Raw genomic sequence first — 25,856 nt, 5'->3', positions numbered from 1 at the left:
AGAATCAGGTCAGCAGAGCTGCTCTAGAGGCAGAGAACCAGGTCAGCCGAGCTGCTCTAGAGGCAGAGAACCAGGTCAGGAGAACTGCTTTAGCGCCAGAGAACCAGGTCAGCAGAGCTCTTTAGAGGGAGAGAACCAGGTCAGCAGAGCTGCTCTAGAGCCAGAGAACCAGGTCAGCAGAGCTGCTTTAGAGCCATAGAACCAGGTCAGCAGAGCTGCTCTAGAGGCAGAGAACCAGATCAGCAGAGTTGCTTTAGAGAGAGAGAACCAGGTCAGCAGAGCTGCTTTAGAGCCAGAGAACCAGGTCAGCAGAGCTGCTCTAGAGCCAGAGAAACCAGGTCAGCAGAGCTGCTTTAGAGGGAAAGAACCAGGCCAGCAGAGCTCCTTTAGAGCCAGAGAACCAGGTCAGCAGAGCTGCTCTAGAGCCAGAGAACCAGGTCAGCAGAGCTGCTGTAGAGCCATAGAACCAGTCAGCAGAGCTGCTCTAGAGGCAGAGAACCAGGTCAGCAGAGCTGATTTAGAGGGAGAGAACCAGGTCAGCAGAGCTTCTCTAGAGCCAGAAAAACAGGTCAGCAGAGCTGCTTTAAAGCCATAGAACCAGGTCAGCAGAGCTGCTTTAGTGCCAGAGAACCAGGTCAGCAGAGCTGCTCTAGAGCCTAAGAACCAGGTCAGCAGAGCTGCTCTAGAGCCAGAGAACCAGGTCAGCAGAGCTGCTGTAGAGCCAGAGAAACCAGGTCAGTAGAGCTGCTTTAGAGCGAGAGAACCGGGTCAGCAGAGCTGCTTTAGAGGGAGAGAACCAGGTCAGCAGACCTGCTTTAGAGCCATAGAACAGGGTCAGCAGAGCTGCTTTAGAGCCAGAGAACCAGGTCAGCAGAGCTGTTGTAGAGCCAGAGAACCAGGTCAGCAGAGCTGCTCTAGAGCCAGAGAACCAGGTCAGCAGAGCTGCTTTAGAGGGAGAGAACCAGGTCAGCAGAGCTGCTTTAGAGCCAGAGAACCAGGCAAGCAGAGCTGCTTTAGAGCCAGAGAACGAGGTCAGCAGAGCTGCTCTAGAGCCAGAGAACCAAGTCAGCAGAGCTGATTTAGAGCCATAGAACCAGGTCAGCAGAGCTGCTTTAGAGCCAGAGAACCAGGTCAGCAGAGCTGCTGTAGAGCCAGAGAAACCAGGTCAGTAGAGCTGCTTTAGAGGGAGAGAACCAGGTCAGCAGGGTTGCTCTAGAGGGAGAGAACCAGGTCAGCAGAGCTGCTCTAGAGCCAGAGAACCATGTCAGCAGAACTGCTTTAGAGCCATAGAACCGGGTCAGCAGAGCTGCTTTAGAGCCAGAGAACCAGGTCAGCAAAGCTGTTGTAGAGCCAGAGAACCAGATCAGCAGAGCTGCTCTGTAGCCTAAGAACTAGGTCAGCAGAGCAGCTATAGAGCCAGAGAACCAGGTCAGCAGACCTGCTGTAGAGCCAGAGAAACCAGGTCAGCAGAGCTGCTTTAGAGGGAGAGAACCAGGTCAGTAGAGCTGCTTTAGAGCCAGAGAACCAGGTCAGCAGAGCTGCTCTAGCTGACACTGACTGGCTGACAGACACTGACTGATTGACACTGACTGACACTGATTGACTGACACTGACTGACATTGATTGACTGACACTGATTGACTGACACTGACTGACATTGATTGACTGACACTGACTGACACTGACTGACACTGACTGACTGACACTGACTGACACTGATTGACTGACACTGACTGACTGACACTGACACTGACTGACACTGACTGACTGACTGACACTGACTGACACAGACTGACACTGGCTGACTACTCTCTACTACTCTACTACTCACTCTCTACTACTCTCTACTACTCACTCTCTACTACTCACTCTCTACAACTCTACTACTCACTCTCTACTACTCACTCTCTACTACTCACTCTCTACTACTCTCTACTACTCACTCTCTACTACTCTATACTACTCTCTACTACTCACTCTTTACTACTCTCAACTATTCGCTCTCTACTACTCACTCTCTACTATTCTCTCCCTACTACTCACTCTCTACTACTCACTCTATACTACTCTCTACTACTCACTCTCTACTACTCACTCTCTACTACTCTCTACTACTCTCTATTACTCTCTACTACTCATTCTTTACTACTCACTCTCTACTACTCACTCTACTACTCTCTACTACCCACTCTCTACGACTCTCTCTCTACTACTCACTCTCTATTATTCACTCTCTACTACTCGCTCTCTACTAATCACTCTCAACTACTCGCTCTCTACTACTCTCTACTACTCGCTCTCCACTACTCACTCTCTACTACTCTCTACTACTCACTCTCTACTACTCTACGACTCTCTACTACTCTCTCTACTACTCACTCTCTACTACTCACTCTCTACTACTCTACTACTCTCTACTACTCTCTACACTACTCACTCTCAACTACTCACTCTACTACTCTCTACTGCTCACTCTCTACTACTCTCTCTCTACTACTCTCTACTACTCACTCTCTACTACTCACTCTCTACTACTCGCTCTCTACTACTCTATTATACTCACTCTCCACTACACACTCTCTACTACTCACTCTCAACTACTCTCTACTACTCACTCTGCTACTCACTCTGCTACTCACTCTCTACTACTCTACTACTCTTTACTACTCACTCTCTACTACTCACTCTCTACTCCACTAGTCTCTACTACTCACTCTCTACTACTCACTCTCTACTACTGTACTACTCTCTACTACTCTCTCTCTACTACTCACTCTCTACTACTCACTCTCTACTATCTACTACTCTCTCTACTACTATCTACTATTCACTCTCTACTACTCTCTCTACTACTCACTCTCTACTACTCACTCTTTACATTCTCTACTACTCACTCTCTACCACTTTCTACTACTCACTCTCTACTACTCTCCCTCTACTGCTCTCTACTAATCTCTACTACTCACTCTCTCCTACTCGCTCTACTACTCACTCTCTACTACTCTCTACTACTCTCTCTCTACTACTCTCTACTACTCACTCTACTACTCACTCTCTACTACTCTCTACTACTCACTCTCTACTACTCTCTACTACTCACTCTCTACTACTCACTGCTACTCACTCTACTTCTCACTCTCTACTACTCTCTACTAGTCTCTACTACTCACTCTCTACTACTCACTCTCTACTACTCACTCTACTACTCTACTACTCACTCTCTGCTAATCTCTCTACTACTCTCTACTACTCTCTACTACTCACTCTCTACTCTCTACCTCTCTACCTCTCTCTGCCTCTCTCTCTACTACTCTCTAACTCTCTGCGCCTCTACCTCTCCACACCTCTACCTCTCTACCTCTACCTCTCTACCTCTACACTTCTACCTCTACCTCTCTACCTCTCTCTAAACGCACACATATGCATGCATATATATGCATATGCATTTATATATATGTATGTGTATATATATATATACATACATATATAAACATATATATAATCTGCATATCTATATAAATACAAATATAAATGCATGCATACATATACATATACATATATGCATACATATGCATGTTATGTACATGAAAGTTTGAAAAACACTAATACAAGCAAAGCTAAAAAGCCACCTAATTACAAACAGAATTGCTTTAACTTAAACGAGGGCGAGGCCTATTGCATTTTCAATGCTTTGGTTCCATCAAGAAGGCCTTCAGATGTGTCACACATTTGCCATAAATTCTCAATGTTAGCACTCTAGTTAGATCACTGTAGCAAAACTACTGCTCACCAGGGAAGTCTGCTGCTCGTATTGAAAGTGCATGTTTCAGTCTGCATGTCAGAAGTTTTTATTGAAATAGAAGAGGATTTGAGAAGTCACTCAAAATGTGCCCTAATTATTCTTTTTTCAGCACTAATCATAATTTCTATGGCAAAATCAACCCCTCATTGTGTTCTTTTTAAATTAAACTACTCACTCTCTACTACTCACTCGCTACTTCTCTCTACTACTTACTCTCTACTACTCTCTACTACTCTCTACTAATACTCTCCAATACTCACTCTCTACTACTCACTCTCTACTACTCTCTACTACTCACTCTACTACTCTCTACTACTCTCTACCGCTCACTCTCTACTACTCTACTACTATTCTCTCTCTACTACTCTCTCTCTACTACTCCCTCTCTACTACTCACTCTACTCACTCTCTACTACTCACTCTCTACTACTCTCTCTCTATTACTCACTCTCTACTATTCACTCTCTACTTCTCACTCTCTACTACTCACTCTCTACTACTCGCTCTCTACTGCTCTCTACTACTCACTCTCCACTACTTACTCTCTACTACTTGCTCTCTACTACTCACTACTACTCACTCTCTACTATTCACTCTCTACTACTCTACTACTCTCTCTACTACTCACTCTCTACTAATCACGTTCTACTACTCACTCTCTACTTCTCACTCTCTACTACTCTACTACTCTCTATTACTCTCCCTTCTACTCACTCTCTACTCCTCTCTACCACTCACTCTCTACTACTCTACTACTCACTCTCTACTACTCACTGCTACTCTCTCTCTACTACTCACTCTCTACTACTCACTCTACTACTCTCTACTACTCATTCTCTACTAATCTCTCGACTGCTCACTCTCTACTTCTCTCTACTACTCATTCTCTACTACTCACTCTCTACTACTCACTCTCTACTACTCACTCTCTGTTACTCTCTACTACTCACTCTCCACTACTCACTCTCTACTACTCACTCTCTACTACTCACTCTACTACTCACTCTCTACTATTCTCTCTACTACTCACTCTCTACTACTCTCTACTACTCACTCTCTACTACACACTCTCTACTACTTGCTCTCTACTACTCACTTTACTAGTCACTCTCTACTACTCTCTACTACTCACTCTACTACTCACTCTCTACTACTCTCTACTACTCCCTCTGTACTACTCACTCTTTACTACTCACTCTCTACTACTGCCTACTACTCTCTCTCTACTACTCACTCTCTACTTTTCACTCTCTACTACTCTCTACTACTCACTCTCTACTGCTCGCTACTACTCACTCTCTACTATTCTCTCTCTACTACTCACTCTCTATTACTCTCTACTACCCACTCTCTACTACTCTCTCTCTACTACTCTCTACTACTCACTCTACTACTCACTCTACTACTCACTCTCTACTACTCTCTCTCTACTACTCTCTACTACTCACGCTACTACTGACTCTCTTCTACTCTCTACTACTCACTCTCTACTACTCACTCTCTACTACTCTCTACTACTCACTCTCTACTGCTCACTCTCTATTACTCACTCTCTACTACTCTCTACTACTCACTCTCTACTACTCTCTACTACTCACTCTACTACTCACTCTCTACTACTCCCTACTACTCACTCTCTACTACTCACTCTCTACTACTCTCTACTACTCACTCTCTACTACTCACTCTCTACTACTTGCTCTCTACTACTCGCTCTCTACTACTCTCTATTACTCACTTTACTAGTCACTCTCTACTACTCCCTACTACTGACTCTACTACTAACTCTCTACTATTCTCTACAACTCACTCCCTACTACTCTCTCTCTACTACTCACTCTCTGCTACTCACTCTCTACCACTCTCTACTACTTACTCTCTACTGCTCTCTACTACTCACTCTCTACTATTCTCTCTCTACTACGCACTCTCTACTACTCTCTACTACTCACTCTCTACTACTCACTCTCTATTACTCACTCTCTACAACTCTCTACTACTCACTCTCTACTACTCACTCTCTACTACTCTCTACTACTCACTCTCTACTGCCCACTCTCTACTTCTCTCTGCTACATATATTATATGGTCGTTCCTATTGAATTCCTACCTGCTCCTGCTGAGTCTGGCGTGCTGCCTCTGGTCCCCCCTTGCATAACTGCTGTTGTTGCCGCTCCTGACGCCCCCTCCCTCCAGCCGCCGCATTTACCATCGCGTGGCCGCAGTGTGGAGGGAGGAAGATACTACATTTCCCAGGATCCTTGCCCAACAACATCCCGGAAGCGGCGTCACCATCTCCTGTGGCCGGAGACGCTTTAAATCGGGTCTTACTCCCGGTGGAGCGGGTGTCGTTCCTATTGAATTCCTACCTGCTCCTGCTGAGTCTGGCGTGCTGCCTCTGGGCCCCCCTTGCATAACTGCTGTTGTTGCCGCTCCTGATGCCCCCTCCCTCCAGCCGCCGCGTTTACCATCGCGTGGCCGCAGTGTGGAGGGAGGAAGATACTACATTTCCCAGGATCCTTGCCCAACAACATCCCGGAAGCAGCGTCACCATCTCCTGTGGCCGGAGACGCTTTAAATCGGGTCTTACTCCCCGCGTCGCGGGCCCGCGCGCGGGCTAAGCCCGGGCAAAGGGCGGGCCGTCTGTGGCCGTCCGAGGTTGGCAGAGGACGGGACGGGCCACCCCCCTTACATCACCTCCAAGGCATTGGTTCTGATAAGGTCTTGCATTTCAAGGTACTGTTGACTCCTAAGTTCTCTTGCATATGATTCGAAGCTACACATTGTATAGGTAGCATCTTGTAATTGTACAATTATTACCTGCTATTCTCGATTTAGGCGACTTAATATAGAGCATAACGAGGTATTTGTATATTACTTCTGAGGTATGTCCAAACAAAAGGTTACTTCTGCAACTAATACTATGGACAATTACCTGGTGCAGATCGTAAGCAAAATCAACAATGACAGGAGGGCGTCATTAGGCTTGAATTCCTCTTCCACCTCCCCTATGTTGAGGACTTCCTAGGAACCTTCGGAACTTTCGTTGGATTCTTCGTTACAGCCTAATATTAGTATTGTTGCTGACGTAGAGGCTTTAGTCAGCGACACGTTTGATCAATGTATGTCCCCTGTTACTATCCAGCATTCTAATCTTACCCCAGACGCAGTTCTAGACACTGAAGTAGCTATAACTCCGCCTCCAGTCCCCCCCCTTTCGACTAGAGCAGTTAGAGCATGTAGAAAAGTTCAGTCCAAAAGCAGTGGGCCTCGTCCAGGTAGAAAAAAGGTAACCTCTGCTCCTAAAAGCCTGAACAAGGATGAGGCAAATGGGTCATATGTTAACAAAGAGACTGAGAATGAACTATCTACAAAAATAGCTAGCATGATCGATGCAAAGATCAAATGTATTATTAACCCCTTGGTAGCTAAAATCGATCTGCTTATGACTGAGGTATTACGACTGAGTGCTCTTATTAACAAACCTGTGGAGGAGGTGGGTAGTACTTCGTCCCCGGTGCTATGCAGACCTGAGCCAAATGAGGTTCCATTTAGTTGTGGAGCAGGGGCTGAAGCTAAAACAATAGTAAACTCTCATCCTTCCCAACCTATAGTTGATAAGAATTTTCAGATTGTAGTGAATGATGGTTCCCCATCCAGACCATCCAGATCCACCACATTTCTTCAAGAGAGAGACCAATTTGAATGTATTATTGAGGCTTCTCCCCTTGTATTAGTTCTTGCCAACGTACCCACCCTGTCGTCTGATAAAGTGGAATCTACATCTTCCCTGATCAGTAAATCGTTGCATTGGTTGTCTAATAATATGAGGATGTCCCTTTGGGGCAAACAACAACTATCTGGGGAAATCATTATGGCAAGACGAGTACCATGGTTAGGGAATCACCCGAAAAAATTTGGGGGAGATTGTATAGTGCTTAATTTTTCCAACGTAGGGGTTCTCCCCAATGTCCTGATTAATATATTTCCCCTACAACAAAGGCGTACTACTATTGTTCCACTAACGTTAGAATACTTTTACAGTAAGAGTGGCAGTAAAGTCAATTTGGAGAGACCAAGGATAAAGTGGACTCCTGTCCCTAAAAATAGGTGTAGGAGCAACCTAAACTGCAATTGGAATAATAGGCTGGAAAACATGTTTGGGGTTTTGTCCGATTTAAATGAATGCGATTGACATGACCAGCTTGATAGATTAGGGAACATGAATATAGAGAAGTTTGGCTATATGAGTGCCACAATGTCACAGTGCCCAATTGTATCAACTAGCAATCTAAATGCTGAATCTGATATGAGAGGACCTCCCAACCCCATAGTGAGTCAATCCGAGTCAATTGATCCAGACAAATTAATATCCTCCAGCCCTTTAGAATGTAATGGTTCAGGTCCTAATGTTTTACAAATAGAGCTACTGAGTAATATAAGCAACAACGGCGATCATGACATTGGGATGGAAGGTGAGACTCAAGACGTACCACTAACAAACGCCCCTCCCTGCTTTTTAGCAGTTGAGACAGGGTTGACCCTTCTCTCTTGGAACCTTGCAGGAATTGGCAGCAAACTACATTCTCCTGATTGGTGTAGCTTTGTTGACCAGTTTGATATTATTTTATTTCAGGAATCCTGGTCACTGGTTCCGGTCTATCGATTGGGGTTTCTAAACTTCCATATACCTGCTACCAAGAAAACCAAAGGCCGACCATCAGGGGGTCTTATAATTTGGATCCGCCAATCATTATGCTGTATAATTAACCAACAGAGCTCGCCTCTAGACGACATTTTGTCAGTAAATATCATATGGCCTTCTGGTCAGAAAACGGCAATTTTTAACATTTATGCTAGAGGGATGGTTGGGGATCCCCTATCTGACGTAGTCTCTGTACTTGATCAACAGCTTGCAACACTGCCAACTCAGTTTTCCATAATTGTGGGTGGTGATGTTAATACGACATTTGAGCCACTTGGTCCGGAGGAACAATTTCTTGCATCAGAGGAAGACAGCAAGTGGGGTGTCCCTCCGTTGGATCTTCCCGGAGTCAAGAGATGGTCAGCAGTTGCCATCCAACTTAAAGCTCTATGTCTAGAAAGAGGGCTCAGAGCAACTAATGGGCGCACTTTGTCTGATCACTTAGGGGCAAACACATTTGACAACGGTAGGTCCTCTAGTCGTATAGACTACTTTCTGGTAGATGTCAGAGATTGGCATAGACTGATCGACATGATTATAATACCAAGAGTGGAAAGTGACCACAACCCCCTTTGTATGACATTAAAAATCCCGAATGGGGCTAGAGAATCTAAAAAGGGTGGGGAGAAAACTACTTTGGATATTGTAGTATCGAACAACATGCGCCACGTTAATTGGGGCCGATTTATTGAGAAACCAGAGAAATTGGAAACCCTTAAAAAAGTGGTGACCGATGAAGTGGCCCACTTAAAAACTCAATGTGAGAATCAAAATTTCCCCCAAGTTATGCTTAAGGCCCACACTCTCTTTTTCACTAAACTTCAAGGATTTTTTTCGAAGTCTATCAAGTCAGTAAAGGCACATAAAACAATAATAGCTGAGGCAGGATGGTATAACAAAGCTTGTAAATTAGCCCGCCAGAACCTCAACGCCGAACTCAGATCTAGAAATATCGAGGGTGTGAGAAACGCTAGAAATATATATAGGCATACACAGAAAGAGGCAAAGAAACAGTGGGACGGGGAACGGTGGCATGATTTGAGACTCGCCTGTGCAGCTAAAGACCAAAAGCAATTTTGGGCTATAGTCAAATGAGACAGAGGTGGGATTGCTCCTCCGCCTCAAAATAATGTTGCAAAAAATCAGTGGGTTGACTTCTTCAGTCCCCAATATGCTTCCAATTTATCTGAAGATGAGTGTCCACTCCCTCCTACCATTTACTATCAAAGGCAGTTATTTTCGCTTAAGGATGTAAATTTAGCACTTGATTGTGTGACAGGAGGTAGAGCTCCAGGAATGGATGGGATACCTGCCGACGTGTTTTTAAGTGATCGACTATCTTGGTGTCAGTATTTTCAATGGCTAGCCAATTCCGTGGCCATGGGTGCGCCTATTCCCACCTCATGGAAAGGCGCGGAAATAATTCCAGTTTTCAAGAAGGGAGACAAATCACTACCCAGCAACTACAGGCCTATTAGTCTTATTGACTCTGCCCAAAAACTCATAGGTCGATTAGTGCAAAATAAATTACAAACCTGGGTAGAAGAAAATTATATTTTAACCCCGTATCAAGCTGGTTTTCGACCCTGTACTAGTTCTGTTGATCAGGTCTTCTACTTTCTAGCACTTTATTGGAGGAACCTGAAATTGACCAATGGGACTCTTTATGCGGTCTTTATAGACCTGAAGTCAGCTTTTGATTTGGTGCCCCGCTCTAAATTATGGAGGGTTCTTGCTGATGCAGGGATGGCGCCGGAACTGTTAACGTTACTTGTCCGTTTGCATGAAAACAATCACGCAAGAATCAGATGGGGGGCTCAGGGTGAGGTGACTGATCAATTTCCTGTCGAGCGTGGTGTTCGTCAGGGGTGTGTTTTGGCACCCACACTGTTTTCCCTGTATATCAACGGCATTGTGGACCATCTTAGCCGCTCCCATACGGATGCTCCAGTATTAGCAGGGGCTCGCGTGCCTATTCTCATGTTCGCGGACGACACGTTGATAGTTTCGCGGACACCGAGCGGGCTTCAAAATGCACTAAATATGTTTGGAGATTTTTGTAAATCACGTGGTCTTGAAATAAATACCTCCAAACCAAGTTTATGTCCCTAAACCAGCGGAAAAGATTTAGAGGTGTAATTAACTTTAATAATACCCCGTTGGAACAGGTCGATGCATTTACGTACTTAGGAATATCCCTCCAGAGTAACATGTGTTGGAAAAACCACATTGATATGGTTGCCCTAAAATTCTCCCAGTTGGCGGGGGCAGTAGCCTCCAAGCATAAACTTTCCCTAACCAAGCCCATTACTCCTGCCCTAGAAATTTACAATATGAAAGTCATAAGTGCTTCTTTGTACGGTTCTGAACTGTGGGGCTTTGCTAACTTGAACCAATTAAGTTTGGCAGAAAATAAGTTCTTACACTGCTTGGTTGGAGTTCCCCAAAGTACCCCAACAATACCGCTCATATATGACCTAGGCAGGAAAAAAATAGAGTATATAGCACGGCACGTCCTCTCCTTTTTTGGCGACGGATTATGACTACTCCTGAACTTACCCTTTACGCCATCGCCATGAAGGATATTATTGCGGCTGATAGCTTTCACTCTATCCAGTGGCTTAAGGTAATTAGGGGCTTGCTAACTAAACTAGAATTAGGCCACCTATGGGACGAATCAAGTGGCTTAAGCTTGCCATCTAAACAAATCCTCAAAAAAATGTACTGGGATATGACCTGGACGTCTGTCCTTAGTTCTGGCCAAAAGGCTAAGTTAGCAGGTCGTTTTCTTGACATTAAATCTATACCCTTCTATGAGGCCTCTTGGGACATCATAGAAAGGGCCTTTGACAGGAAATTGTATTTTCAGTTTAGAATTGGGACCCTGCCTGTAAAAGCATTTACCTATAGATGGTCATCTACCCAGGATAACAAATGCCACCATTGTAAAGACCTGATCGAGGATATTGGCCACCTGTTGTTTGTATGTCCTTTGTACACCAAACCTCGCCACAAATGGCTAAAACCAGTGTGCCTAAATTTGGGGACACGCAGGTACAAAGTGGCTCTAAGAATACTAGAATCGGATTGTTCCCCTCCCATGGCTATTGCTGTGGCAAAATTCCTAGGGTGGGCTTGGATTATTCGTCTATGTACCTTAAAATCTCTATAAAGATGAACAAATGTATGAATTCCTGACACCTAAGAACGTATGATCTATTTTTAAACCAAGTTTTCCTCTTTTAGAATTGTTTTTAACCATTGTTGCTGAAGCTTTTCTTTTACCTTTTGTAATTCGCCAGCATCATGATTTAATGAGTTTTTAAGGGAAAATATGCATATTGTATTTTATTGTAGTATTTATGGTATATGTTAGGATGTTACATGCTTTTATGACATGCTGTCGAATAAAGCTTTGAAACTTGACTTGTATACATATGCATGTTATGTACATGAAAGTTTGAAAAACACTAATACAAGCATAGCTAAAAAGCCACCTAATTACAAACAGAATTGCTTTAACTTAAACAAGGGCGAGACCTATTGCATTTTCAATGCTTGTTTACTTTGGTTCCATCAAGAAGGCATTCAGATGTGTCACACATTTGCCATAAATTCTGAATGTTAGCACTCTAGTTGCTCATTAGATCACTGTAGTAAAGCTACTGCTCACCAGGGAAGTCTGCTGCTGGTATTCAAAGTGCATGTTTCAGTCTGCATGTCAGAATTATTTTATGAAATAGAAGAGGATTTCAGAAGTCAAAATGTGCCCTAATTTTTCTTTCTGCAGCACTAATCACCATTTCTATGGCAAAATGAACCCCTTCATTTTGTTCCTTTGCAAATTAAATGTTTTAAGTGTTACCACTTTATTCCAATCAAGATGGCTTCAGGTGTGCCATACTTTTGTCATAAGTAAGACTGTTAGCGCTCTAGTTGTTCTTTAGAACACTCTGGGACATTCTGTCATTGGGCTATACTTGGGCTACATCTGGGTGATATTTGTGCTACATTTGGGCTCTTTTGTCTCTGGTGGCCATCTTGGGAGACTTATTTGCTATGAAGTTTCCTAATTTCCTCATTTACTACAGTCCCCTCAGTAGGAAATACTTTCAGTTTTTTACATTGATTCCATCAAGAAGGCATTCAGATGTGTCACACATTTGCCATAAATTCAGAATGTTAGCACTCTAGTTGCTCATTAGATCACTGTAGTAAAGCTACTGCTCACCAGGGAAGTCTGCTGCTGGTATTCAAAGTGCATGTTTCAGTCTGCATGTCAGAATTGTTTAATGAAATAGAAGAGGATTTGAGAAGTCACTCAAAATGTGCCCTAATTTTTCTTTCTGCAGCACTAATCATACTTTCTATGGCAAAATGAATCTCCTCATTTTGTTCCTTTTTCAATTAAATGTTTTAAGAGTTACCACTTTATTCCAATCAAGATGGCTTCAGGTGTGCCATTCGTTTGTCATAAGTAGGACTGTTAGCGCTCTAGTTGTTCTTTAGAAACTCTTGGAAGCTGCAGTAGAACACAAAGGAATCAACTGACAGTCTCTGCCCTTGTTGGATGTACATGTTTTACTGAGAATGTCAGACTTCATTCTCACATGACTGAGAAAGACAATGTGAATTTACAGAATATATGTTCTCAGTTTAGCTTATAGATCACCTTCTAAACCTCTGTGGGAAAAGCATGAGAAAATAGTTTCTCTCAAACATGATTCATGATATCCCAGTAGAAGGCTATTTCACATGGTAAAATCACCTTAGAACACACCACAATTCCTAAAATGAGTATGGTACCATCAACAAATGATTTATAATGTAACTAAAGTCTTAAAACCTTCTATTAACTGCAATGCTTTTTAATGAGGTGCTATCATGTATATTGGTCCCAAGATGGCTGCCAACACTTCTTGGATGAAGTGCTGAGAGCCAATCAGATCTCACGATGAGATGTTTGGTTAAGCTCTGCCCAGATATATCAATGATTTTACTTTTGATTATCTCAGCAACTACTGAACGGATTTACACCATTTAACCAAAAGGCACGAGTGTGAACCAAGGGCTACCTCTTTGCCAAATTTCGTGTAATTCCATTCAGCAGTTCGGGCTGCAGCTGCGATTAATGATTCCAATGGAAAATTGCATGGGGAAAATGCGTTTTGGGACCCCCTTTTTTCTCGGCCCCCTCTTGATGAATCACTCCGAGACTTTCAGGATAGGAGCAGACCGGAGCGCCCCACCAGTTTTTAAAGTTTCGCGAACATTCGTCAACCGGCGCAAAAGTTATTCCAAATAGAATGTTGCGGATTTCCTATGGATAATAGGTCCTAACTATAATTACCTACTGGTGACCGCCAACATGTAATATATATATACAGAACTACTTTCTCTTCGACAATAAGATCTTTAAACAACCCCTTGGTCCATCTGTGGGGACCTGTTTTACTCCATGCTTTGCAGGACTCTACATGGGATACTGGGAAGAGAAAGTAGTGAGAAAGTCGTCTATGTTTCAAGAAAAGGTGGCCATGTGGGTCCGTTACATAGATGATATCTTCTGTGTCTGGAAGGGCACTGAGAATGAAGCAGTAGAATTTGTGAGCTCCCTCAACGTGAACAGTTTTAATCTAAAGTTCACCAGTCAATGGTCAAAAGACAGACTAGAGTTTTTAGATCTGAGACTCACAGTTCAGAACGGTAAACTGGAGAGTTCGCTGTTCAGGAAAACAACTGCAGGTAACAGTTTGTTACATGCACGAAGTTGCCATCCGAGTTCACTGATTAACAGCATACCATTGGGTGAACTCTTACGGGCAAAACGCAACTGCAGTACGCCTGAAAGTTTCAGTGCAGAAGAAAAAATCATGACTAAAAGATTCCTCAAAAGAGGATACTCATTGTCAGTTATTAATTAGGCAAGAGCGAAAGTGGCTGAGAGATCTAGAGCATCATTGTTAGCAGTGAAAAAAGATGACAAAGAAGAAATTCCAGATAAAATCAGATTTATCACAACGTACAATAGGCAGGCCTATAAATTACAGAAGAGTCTCAGTAAATTTTGGCCGGTGTTACAGACAGACACAGATTTAGCAAATAGCGTTGAGGCCTCCCCACAAATCACTTTCAAGAGAGCAAAATCCCTGAAGGACACTTTATGCTGGGCAGTAGAACCGGTAAGCATGAAGCCAATAGGAATCAAAGGGTTTTTCACATGCAGGAAATGTAAAGCCTGCAAAAACAGTAAAAATTTGAATGAAGTGACATTATCGCAAGATTGTAAGCCCTTTCAGATAGTGAAACATACCTCATGTAATACTGAGTTCGCTGTCGGAGATAAACAATACCCGATAGCACGACACTTTCAAAGTCATCATAGTCAGAATACCAATCTTCTTAGCTTTTGTGTATTTGATATGGTGAAAATAAATGAAAGGGGTTGCAATAGAGTATTGAATTTGCGACGTCTGGAGTCGAAAATGATTATACAGTGTAGGACACTGGCCCGATGGAGCACAATTGTGATGAAGAGCTGTCTGTACATCTAGGTTGAATTCAGTAAGCTGTATTTTAGTTATCAAATGACATTGATGAGACTGCTAGTTGGTTTGTTGTAATTGACTAAACGTATGTTTAGAGAAGTGTGTTCGCTTGCATCTGGTAGTAGCTTGGTTTTTATTTTCACCAATGGTGTACGTTATAATTTAGGTTTTTATTTTTCACTTAAATAATGGTTTTTGTTTTGTTTTTGTTCACAGAAGATGCCGCCTGCGATCTGTCAGATGAAATACTAAAGAGCGAAAGTATCTGTGTCAAGTTGCCAGCCCACTTGGGCACGACTTCCCTTTTGACCGTTCTATTTTCAATGAGTACTGCGTAAGGGGTAGTGTTAATATTTAATGTTGCGAAGTATGCAACACGAATGCCCACTGTGGCAATGATTTTTGTATTTAGAAGCAGGTTTGCTTTTTTTGCATCTAGTAACTTTTTTTATGTAAGCGCGTACTCCCTTACTTTGAAATAATTTCTAACTTTATTGTTCAATGAGAATGATCTAACACACAGGTCTTGCGAATGTTGGTCCCCGGTCCGCCAATGCGAGCGTAGATCGCGGTGTAGTCAATGCAGTGCAATATTGATTTTTTCATTTTACATTAACTCATGATGTTTTCCCGATGTGAATGATTTATCTCTGACAGAAGCGGCAATAATAATTGTTTAATTCTGTTGAATTCGCATTAATGTATACTCGTGTTTGAAGTCTGTCTTCACTGTTATTTGTTTTGTTAAGTTACGTGTTTATTTAAAGAAACTTGATTTCACTAACAGCACATGTGATCAAGGGAAAGGGTCCCGAATCGTGTCGAGATTCCAAATTCTTGCCGATAAATCACTGCTTAAGAAGTCATATTGGAGTCCGTGGTTGCTGTTGTTTCTCCTTGGAATACTACAGTGAGTTTTGTGCTGTTTGGAGGCTCACCCCCTCACCACGGACCACCGCCGTAAGTGGCAAGGTCATGGCGTTTTCAGTGCAGATGCACTGAGTCTGTTTAATTTCATATATATATCTATATATATTCACTTAAAAAAACATAGGTTTCACACATGTTATAGTTAGCTGGACATTTCACTCGTAAAAAACCAATGAAATTCCCCCGTTATAGTTAGTGCAGGCAACTATAACTCACGCGACCGCAATCCTCTGCTGATGATGTCAGATATTACATCACTGATGACATATGTGTCTTTATGAAAAATAAATATTTGTAATATATGTATAGCTAAACATTAATGGAAGAAGACATGGGTAAATAAGTGTCTAAATACAGATGTAATATCTGACGTCATCAGCAGAGGATTGCGGTCGCGTGAGTTATAGTTGCCTGCACTAACTATAACGGGGGAATTTCATTGGTTTTTTACGAGTGAAATGTCCAGCTAACTATAACATGTGTGAAACCTATGGTTTTTTAAGTGAATTTGCAAGGTTTTTTAAATGCTAATTCGTAATTATAACGTGTGTGAAACCTATGGTTTTTTCAGTGAATATATAAACATATAAATATAATCTGCATATCTATATAAATATAAATTCATGCAAACATATACATATTTCACAAAGTTCCTCAGATGTGAGACCGCACTCCACAAGCAGGTAAGGAACAACCTTTCTTTATTGTAAAGCAAGCGGCTTCCCCTCCCCGAATGATGTCCTTAGCCTTACGCGTTTCGAAGCTTGTAGCGCTTCTCGTCAGAGGCCGTAGCAGCTGGCAATTCAAAAAGGCTTAACTTCCTCCCCTCACATGCCTCCTATTTTATGGCTTCCGGTGCGCCACCTCATGGTATTTTTGGTGCATGATGGGGAACGTAGTCGCCTTATGTAATAGTGCCTCTGGTGGGTTTGTCAGCTCCAGTTGATTTTCGGGCAGTGTTTTGAATCAGCCCTCCATTGGACCGCAGAAAGAGATTTCACTTGCCTTCATTTATTGTCCTGCTGTGCCATTGAAGAAGTGAATTGTCTCTTCTCCAGGACCGATATTTTTTCTCTCGGCGGTGCGTTGTCTCCGCGGCCTGAAGGCGCCGCGATTAACATGTTTCACAAAGTTCCTCAGATGTGAGACCGCACTCCACAAGCAGGTAAGGAACAACCTTTCTTTATTGTAAAGCAAGCGGCTTCCCCTCCCCGAATGATGTCCTTAGCCTTACGCGTTTCGAAGCTTGTAGCGCTTCTCGTCAGAGGCCGTAGCAGCTGGCAATTCAAAAAGGCTTAACTTCCTCCACTCACATGCCTCCTATTTTATGGCTTCCGGTGCGCCACCTCATGGTATTTTTGGTGCATGATGGGGAACGTAGTCGCCTTATGTAATAGTCCCTCTGGTGGGTTTGTCAGCTCCAGATGAATGGTAGCACTCTAGTTCCTCATTACATCACTGTAGTAAAGCTACTGCTCACCAGGGAAGTCTGCTGCTGGTATTCAAAGTGCATGTTTCAGTCTGCATGTCAGAACTCTTTAATGAAATAGAAGAGGATTTGAGAAGTCAAAATGTGCCCTAAGTTTTCTTTCTGCAGCACTAGTCATAATTTCTATGGCAAAATGAACCCCCTCATTTTGTTCCTTTGCAAATTAAATGTTTTAAATGTTACCACTTTATTCCAATCAAGATGGCTGCAGGTGTGCCATACTTTTGTCATAAGTAAGACTGTTAGCGCTCTAGTTGTTCTTTAAAACACTCTGGGATTTCTGTCATTGGGCTATACTTGGGCTACATCTCGGTGATATTTGTGCTACATTTGGGCTCTTTTGTCTCTGGTGGCCATCTTGGGAGACTTGTTATGAAGTTTCCTAATTTCCTCATTTACTGCAGTCTCCTCATTAGGCATACTGTCAGTTTTTTACTTTGATTCAATGAAGAAGGCATTCAGATGTGTCACACATTTGCCATGAATTCAGAATGTTAGCACTCTAGTTGCTCATTAGATCACTGTAGTAAAGCTACTGCTCACCAGGGAAGTCTGCTGCTGTTATTGAAAGTGCATGTTTCAGTCTGCATGTCAGAATTCTTTAATGAAATAGAAGAGGATTTGAGAAGTCACTCAAAATGTGCCCTAATTTTTCTTTCTGCAGCACTAATCATACATTCTATGGCAAAATGAACCCTCTCATTTTGTTCCTTTTTAAATTAAATGCTTTAAATGTTACTACTTTATTCCAATCAAGATGGCTTCAGGTGTGCCATACCTTTGTCATAAGTAAGACTGTTAGCGCTCTAGTTGTTCTTTGGAACACTCTGGGAAGCTGCAGTAGAACACAAAGGAATCAACTGACAGTCTCTGCCCTTGTTGGATGTACATGTTTTACTGAGAATGTCAGACTTCATTCTCACATGACTGAGAAAGATAATGTGAATTTACAGAAAATATGCTCTCAGTTTAGCTTATAGATCACCTTCCAAACCTCTGTGGGAAAAGCATGTGAAAATAGTTTTCTCTCAAACATGATTCATGATATCCCAGCAGAAGGCTTTTTCACATGGTAAAATCACCTTAGAACATACTACAATTCCTAAAATGAGTATGGTACCATCAACAAATGATTTATAATGTAACTAAGGTCTTAAAACCTTCTATTAACTGCAATGCTTTTTAATGAGGTGCTATCATGTATATTGATCCCAAGATGGCTGCCAACACTTCTTGGATGAAGTGCTGACAGCCAATCAGATCTCACAATGAGATGTGTGGTTAGGCTCCGCCCAGATATGTATATGATTTTACTTTTGATTTTCTCAGGAACTACTGAACGGATTTACACCATATATGCAAAAGGCACATGCCTGACCTGAGGACTACCTCTTTGCCAAATTTCAAGTAATTCTGTTCAGCCGTTCTGGCTGTAGCTGTGTCTAAAGGTCCTATGGAAAAATGCATGGGGAAAACGCGTTTTGGGACCCCCCTTTTTTCTCGGCCCCCGCTTGACGAATCACCCCGAGACTTTCAGGGTAGGAGCTGAACGGAGCGCCCCATTAGTTTTGAAAATTTCGCGAGGATTCGTCAACCGGCGCCAAAGTTATTCAAAATAGAATTTTGAGATTTCCTATGGAAACTAGGTTGTAACTATATAACTATCTACTGGCGACCGCCAGTAGATAATATATGTTGGAAACCCACTCCCACACTAAGGGGTGGTGGTGGTCTTCCGGACACACTGTGGTAGCTTGGCTCGAGTGGTCAAGAATCAGGCTCCGTGCTAAGCATACAACATACCCAAACAATAACCATGCGTGCATCCGTTCCAAAAACGACTCTACACCGTAAAAATTATGAAAATAACTTTCTTTATCTGCTTTTTCTCTTAGTTGCTGATTGGAGAAAATAAATAACAATCACAATATACAAGCTTTTTAGAAAGTGCAGGACAAATAAATACTGGCTTAATGATTCAATAAATAGGGGTGATCATAAATACTGAAGGCATAAATAAAAGTGCAATACAGACAGGCAATTAAATATTCTGAGGCAATAAATACTGTAACCAATAAATATTGTGCATCAATAAATACTGTGGACCAATAAATACAGTGGAACAATCAATAGGTTAAATACAATAAATACAATGCCCCTAATAAATACTTAAAAGCTGACAGTGACACTCATGGAATCAGATCACTTTTGAATTCCTAAGGGCTGATTTGGCCCAGGCACAGCTTGTGGGGATGTGGAAGGCTTGGGGGGGGTCTACTCCCTGGCTTGGTCAAGGCTGAGGCCTAAACTGAGGTAGATAAAGGGGGGAAATACCAGAGACCTGGCTCTCTCTCTCCACACAACTTCTCTAGATTAGTCCCAGTTCACCCCTGGCACAGTCAGGTTGGTTCCAGCACCTCCCTAGCCCCTTAGAGCAGTCTCTCAGGTCTCCACAGGGCCTTAGGCGCCCTCTACTCCACTTACTGCCCTTTTTCTGATGCTCCGACGCCGCTGGAGTCGGGTCGATGCCGTGAGGCGGTTCCAGCTCGATGTCGGCGGCCTCGGCACAATGTCAGTTCTTTGACGACGCCGGCGGCGGCTCTGGTCTCGACGTCAGCGGCCTCGGTTCGATCTCGGCCTCCGATTCGACGGCATCGGGCAGTCTTACTCGATGTCGACTTCGGGCGGCTCCGGTCCGATGGCGACCTCGGATTCGATGACGTCGGCCGGCCTTGCCTCGATGTCGACTTCCGGCGGCTCCGAAGTGCGATCCTCACTCCCGACCTCCGGTGCTCCTCTCCTTAGGTTTCCGGCGACTCCGGAGTGCGACCTCCACTCCCGACCTCCGGCACGATTCTCACAGGTTCCGGCGACTCCGGAGTGCGATCCTCACTCCCGACCTCCGTTGCACTTCACCTCGGTCTCCGACGACTCCGGAGGGCGGACTTCACTCCTCCGATGACGCCGCTCACTCGACCTCGGGTGACTTCCTCCTCGACCTCTGGTATTCCTCACGACCTCTGACGGCGCCCTCTCTCGACCTCTGGCGGCTCCGGGTACGACGTCTGCTTTTCCAGTCAGTGCCGCTTCTCCACCTCGGGCTCCAGGTCTTAGGCTACTCGACGTCGGACTTCAGGGAAACCAGCTTCCAGGTCAGGATCTTGCTGTTCTCTTGTTTCTAAGGCCTGTTCCTGCTGTCCAGATCCTCAGGATGGTTTTTCTGACTTCTTCCCACACAGGGCTCTAGGCTGGGCTCCGTCAGTAGGGACTAGTATCAAGGGTGGGTTTATGGACCCCACTCCAGGCACAAGTTTCCACCCCTGCTGCTTCACTCCTTCCTCCTTCCCGTTTGCTGCTCACTCCTCACCAGTCAGGTGCCAACTGCCAGCTCCAACTGCCAACTCTCTGTCTTAGCTTCCCAACATTCTAAACCGCCTCCAACTGTCACAGGGTTCTGGAATGTTCTGGAAGGTGCTAGCAGGTTCCAGTGGATGCTGGTGATGTCACAGGTGGCCACCATTTTGTGCTCCGGGCCCTCAGACAGAAGTTTCAGGGGTAGGTAAAATGGCTCCCTGAATCTGTGGCAACACTAAAAAGTCTGGTGGTTCCCAAAAAGGAAAAATTCAAACAGGGTTTGAGGCAAAAGTGGGACAAAATAAATAATGATGAGGAGGGACCACCCAAAGGGCTGACAGGTCTAACACGCGTCCCCCCCAGCTGAAAGTGGGGAGAGCTACCCAACCCCTTGGGAGTTCTCATCACTAAGGCGGAAATACCTTGAGAGACCGTCTGCATTGGCGTGGTCCACTCCAGGCCGATGTTCCACCTGAAAGTCCATTCCCTGTAGGGAGATAGACCACCTCAACAACTTGGGATTCTCCCCCTTCATTTGCATCAGCCAACGAAGGGGTCTGTGGTCGGTCTGAACTAGGAAGTGCGAGCCAAACAGGTATGGCCGCAACTTCTTCAGAGCCCATACCACTGCAAAGGCTTCACGCTCTATTGCACTCCACTTCTGTTCCCTGGGAAGTAGTCTCCGGGATAGGAAGACCACGGGTTGATCCAGACCCTCTTCGTTGAGTTGCGATAACACTGCCCCAATGCCATGTTCTGATGCATCTGTCTGGACAATGAACTCCTTGGAAAAGTCTGGGGCCCTTAAGACCGGGGCCTCGCACATGGCTTTCTTCAATCTCTCAAAGGCTTGCTGACAAGCCTCCGTCCAGACTACCCGTCGAGGTTGTTTCTTGGACGTGAGCTCCGTGAGGGGGGCTACGATGGTACCGTACCCCTTCACGAAGCGGCGGTAGTATCCCGTGAGGCCCAAAAATGCTCGGACCTCAGTCTGTGTCTTGGGGGGTTCCCAGGCCATGATGGCCTCGATCTTCGCCTGGAGGGGTTGCACCGCTCCCCTACCCACCAAGTGTCCAAGGTACACTACCGACCCCTGCCCGATCTGGCACTTGCTGGCCTTGATCGTCAATCCAGCTTGTCTCAGGGCCTGGAGAACAGCTTGCAGGTGACGCAAGTGATCCTCCCAGCTGTTACTGAAGACGGCTATGTCATCCAGATAAGCAGCAGAGAAACTCTCCATTCCAGTGAGGATCTGGTTTACCAGGCGCTGAAACATGGCAGGTGCGTTCTTGAGCCCAAAGGGCATCACACAGAACTGGTAGTGGCCATTGGGCGTGGAGAAGGCTGACCTTTCCCTTGCTCCATCAGTCAAAGAGATCTGCCAGTACCCTGAAGTAAGGTCAAAGGTACTTAGATATTGGGCAGCTCCCAGCCGGTCAATCAATTCATCCGCCCTAGGGATCGGATGAGCATCAGTTTTGGTCACTGAATTCAGTCCCCGATAGTCCACACAGAACCTCAGTTCTGGTTGGGCACCCGGTGGTGCAGCTTTTGGTACTAACACCACCGGACTGGACCAGGGGCTGCTAGAAGGTTCGATCACTCCTAGCTCCAGCATCTTAGTGACTTCACTGTGAATGCTGGCCTTCACCTTGTCTGACATCCGGTAGATCTTGGACTTCACAGGTGGGCTGTCTCCTGTGTCCACGTCATGGACGCACAGGTGAGTCCTACCCGGGACAAGGGAGAACAACGAGGAGTACTGCCCCAGGACCTGGCGACAGTCCTCCTGCTGTTCAGGAGTTAGAGATGGGGAGAGAATCACTCCCTCCACCGACCCATCCTTCTCTTGAGACGCAAACAGATCAGGGAGAGGCTCGCTTTCCACGTCCTCTCCTCCGTCAGTCACCATCATCAAGATGACTTCGGGCCTCTCGTGGTGGGGTTTGAGGCGGTTGGCATGTAGCACCCGCAGGGGCTGACGAGGGGTCTTCAGGTCCACCAAGTAGGTAGCCTTACCCTTCTTCTCCAACACCTCAAAGGGTCCTGACCAGCGATCCTGGAGGGCACTAAGCTCTCCTGGTTCGATCACCCACACCTTCTGGCCAGGCTCCAACTCCACCGGGTGAGCATTGTGGTCATACCACGCCTTCATCACTGCTTGGCTGGCTTCCAAGTTGTCAGAAGCTTGCTTCCACAACTTAGCCATTTGGCTCCGGAAGGCCAGCATGTAGCTCACCACATCCTGGGGAAGCTTTCTGGGAGTTCTTTCCCATCCGTCTCTCACCAGGTTGAGAGGTCCACGTACAGGGTGCCCATACAGAAGCTCGAAGGGGCTGAAGCCCACTCCCTTCTGTGGCACTTCCCTGTAAGAAAAAAGTAAACAGGGTAGGAGGACGTCCCATTTCCTCCGCAGGCTTTCAGGCAGACTTCTGATCATGCCCTTCAAGGTTTTGTTAAACCTCTCTACCAGACCATTGGTCTGGGGGTGGTAAGGAGTGGTGAACCGGTATGTCACTCCACACTCCTTCCACATCGCCCGCATATACGCTGACATGAAGTTGGTCCCCCTGTCGGACACAACTTCCTTGGGAAAACCCACTCGGGTAAAGATTCCCATCAGGGCCCTAGCCACAACAGGTGCTGTTATGGTCCTCAGAGGTATTGCCTCTGGGTACCGTGTGGCATGATCCACCAGAACCAGGATAAACCTGTGACCAGCTGTAGTCGGCGGATCTAATGGACCCACAATGTCGATGCCCACCCTTTCAAAGGGGGTGCTAACGACAGGAAGTGGTTCCAGGGGAGCTTTCAGCTTCACCCCTGTTTTCCCACTGGCTTGGCAAGACACACATGTCCGGCAGTAGGTATCGGACGACACTTTCATCTGAGGCCAATAAAAGTGTGGGACAAGACGGGCGAAGGTCTTGTCTTGCCCCAGGTGTCCTGCCAATGGTATCTCGTGAGCCAACTCCAGAAGGAAGGCTCGATAACGTTGAGGAACTACCAAGGCTCGTGACGATCCATGTAGGGGTGCCTTGGGTTCACTGTAGAGGAGGCCATCCTCCCAGTAAACACTGTAGTTCCCTTCAACGTTCCCTGCTGCCTGGGCTTCGGCCTGTCGCCTTAGCCCCTCAAGGGTAGGGCACTCCCTCTGGCCCTGGCAGAATTCCTCCCTGGACGGGCCTCCCTCCACGTGCCACTCGGCCGGGATGGGTAGGTCCTCCAGGTTGGTAACGTCCCCCACCGCAGACTCCTGGTCCACCACCTCCGGTGGCCTATCCGTCCTACGGGGTGGGGACGCCGAGGCAGGCTCCTTCTGTCCTCGGTTCTTCCCTTGACTGGCAGCTGGCTGGGCCTTTGTTCCAGGCTCCAGCCGAAATGAACTCCCTCTTCGGGTAGTCGTGGACCTTGTGCTAACACAGGCCCAGTCAGGTGTACCCAGCATCTCGGTGTGAGTCCGGTATTCCACCTCCTTCCAAGCGTTGTGCTCCATGTCATTCCCCAGCAGACAATCGACTGGCACGGCAGGGCTTACGGCAACTCGAAGTGAACCTGCAACCCACCCCCATTCAAAGGGAACCTCGGCCACTGGATAGTGGCCGGTTCTGCCGTCAGCCATCGCGGCTGGGTGGAGTACATCGGGAATTACCTGCTCTGGAGACACCAGTTGGCTACGCACCATAGTCATACTGGCTCCTGTGTCTCTCAGAGCCTCCCCTCTTTGGCCGTTGATGGTGACCCACTGCCCATACTTTGCGGTATTTGCGGGCACCTGGATCTTGGGAACCATCTCCCGTTCTCCCAGGGACACTAAAGTGACACCCGCCCACTCCCTTCCCTTAGTTAAGGGCATCTCCTCCCCGAGCACTACACTAGCTACTCCGGGGGTCTTTCCTCCAATGGGAGGGGGTGGTCGCTTCAGACACTTCGGATCTCCTTTATAGTGTCCAACGCCACCGCACTCGTAGCAATGGACAACCCTTGGCTGCTGACTCTGGCCAGGATTAGGGTTTCTGGGCGGGTTAGCCTTAGGGGTGAATCCTGTTCCCTTCCCTTGGAAGTTATTTTGGGGGCCTTTGGAGAACTCCTTTTTCTTTTCCCCTCCCTCTTTCTTCTGGGGGGCGCCCTGTCCGGCCTTTTGAGTATCCCCTCCAGTCCCCCTTGTGGACACCCGGGTACTAGCCCAAATGTCCGCCTCCTCAGCAAGCTTCCGGGGACTGGTCAGCTTGCTATCCACCAGGTGTTGCCGCAGTTCAGGGAAACATTTCTCGAGCAGGTGTTCCTTCAGTACTAGGTCAAACAACCCCTCGTAGTTCCTCACTTCACTGCCCTGAATCCAACCTTCCAGTGCCTTCTTTGCATAGTCCAGGAAGTCCACCCAATTCTGCGTGCCCAGTTTGTGACTACCCCTGAACTTCTGTCTGTACTTTTCAGGAGTTAGTCCAAACTTTCTGATGAGCGCCAGTTTCATGGTGGGGTAGTGGGTCTGCTCATCCTCTTCGAGGGCCAATAAAGCATCCCTACCAGCTGGAGGCATGTACTTGTACAATCCCCCTCCCCAGTACTTCTCTGGAACCCCATGGGCCCTCAACGAGACCTCATAGGCTGCTAGCCACTTGGCGATATCGTCGCCCACTCCATAGCTAGCTACTATGTCCTTTGGCAGGTATGGTTTAGGTTCCCTGGTGATCTCTTGGGTTTGGCTGCCACCATTAGGAACAGGCTGTGCCCTGATTCTCAAGATCTGAAGATCTATTTCTTTCAGTCGTAATTCATGGGCCATCCTCTGCTCCTCCTTCTCCTTTTCCAGCCTTGCTAAGTCCCATGTGAGCTGTCTTTTCTCCCTCCGGTCTGTTAACTCCACTTCAGACAAGCCACCGCTAGAGGCACTGCTGCCCTTCCTAGAAATGGTTCTGGGCCCCGCTGACAGGTTCCCCACCTCAGGTTGGTACATCTCAGCCCCCTCGGTGTCAGGCTCTCTATCCCTGTCCTCCTCCTCAGCCTTGCTTCCTCGGCGTGCCTCCC

The sequence above is a fragment of the Triturus cristatus genome, chromosome 2_1 (assembly GCF_964204655.1).
Source record: "Triturus cristatus chromosome 2_1, aTriCri1.1, whole genome shotgun sequence".
Lineage (NCBI taxonomy): Eukaryota > Metazoa > Chordata > Amphibia > Caudata > Salamandridae > Triturus > Triturus cristatus.
The sequence above is the reverse complement of the archived record's forward strand: the minus strand, read 5'-3'. Positions refer to the sequence as shown.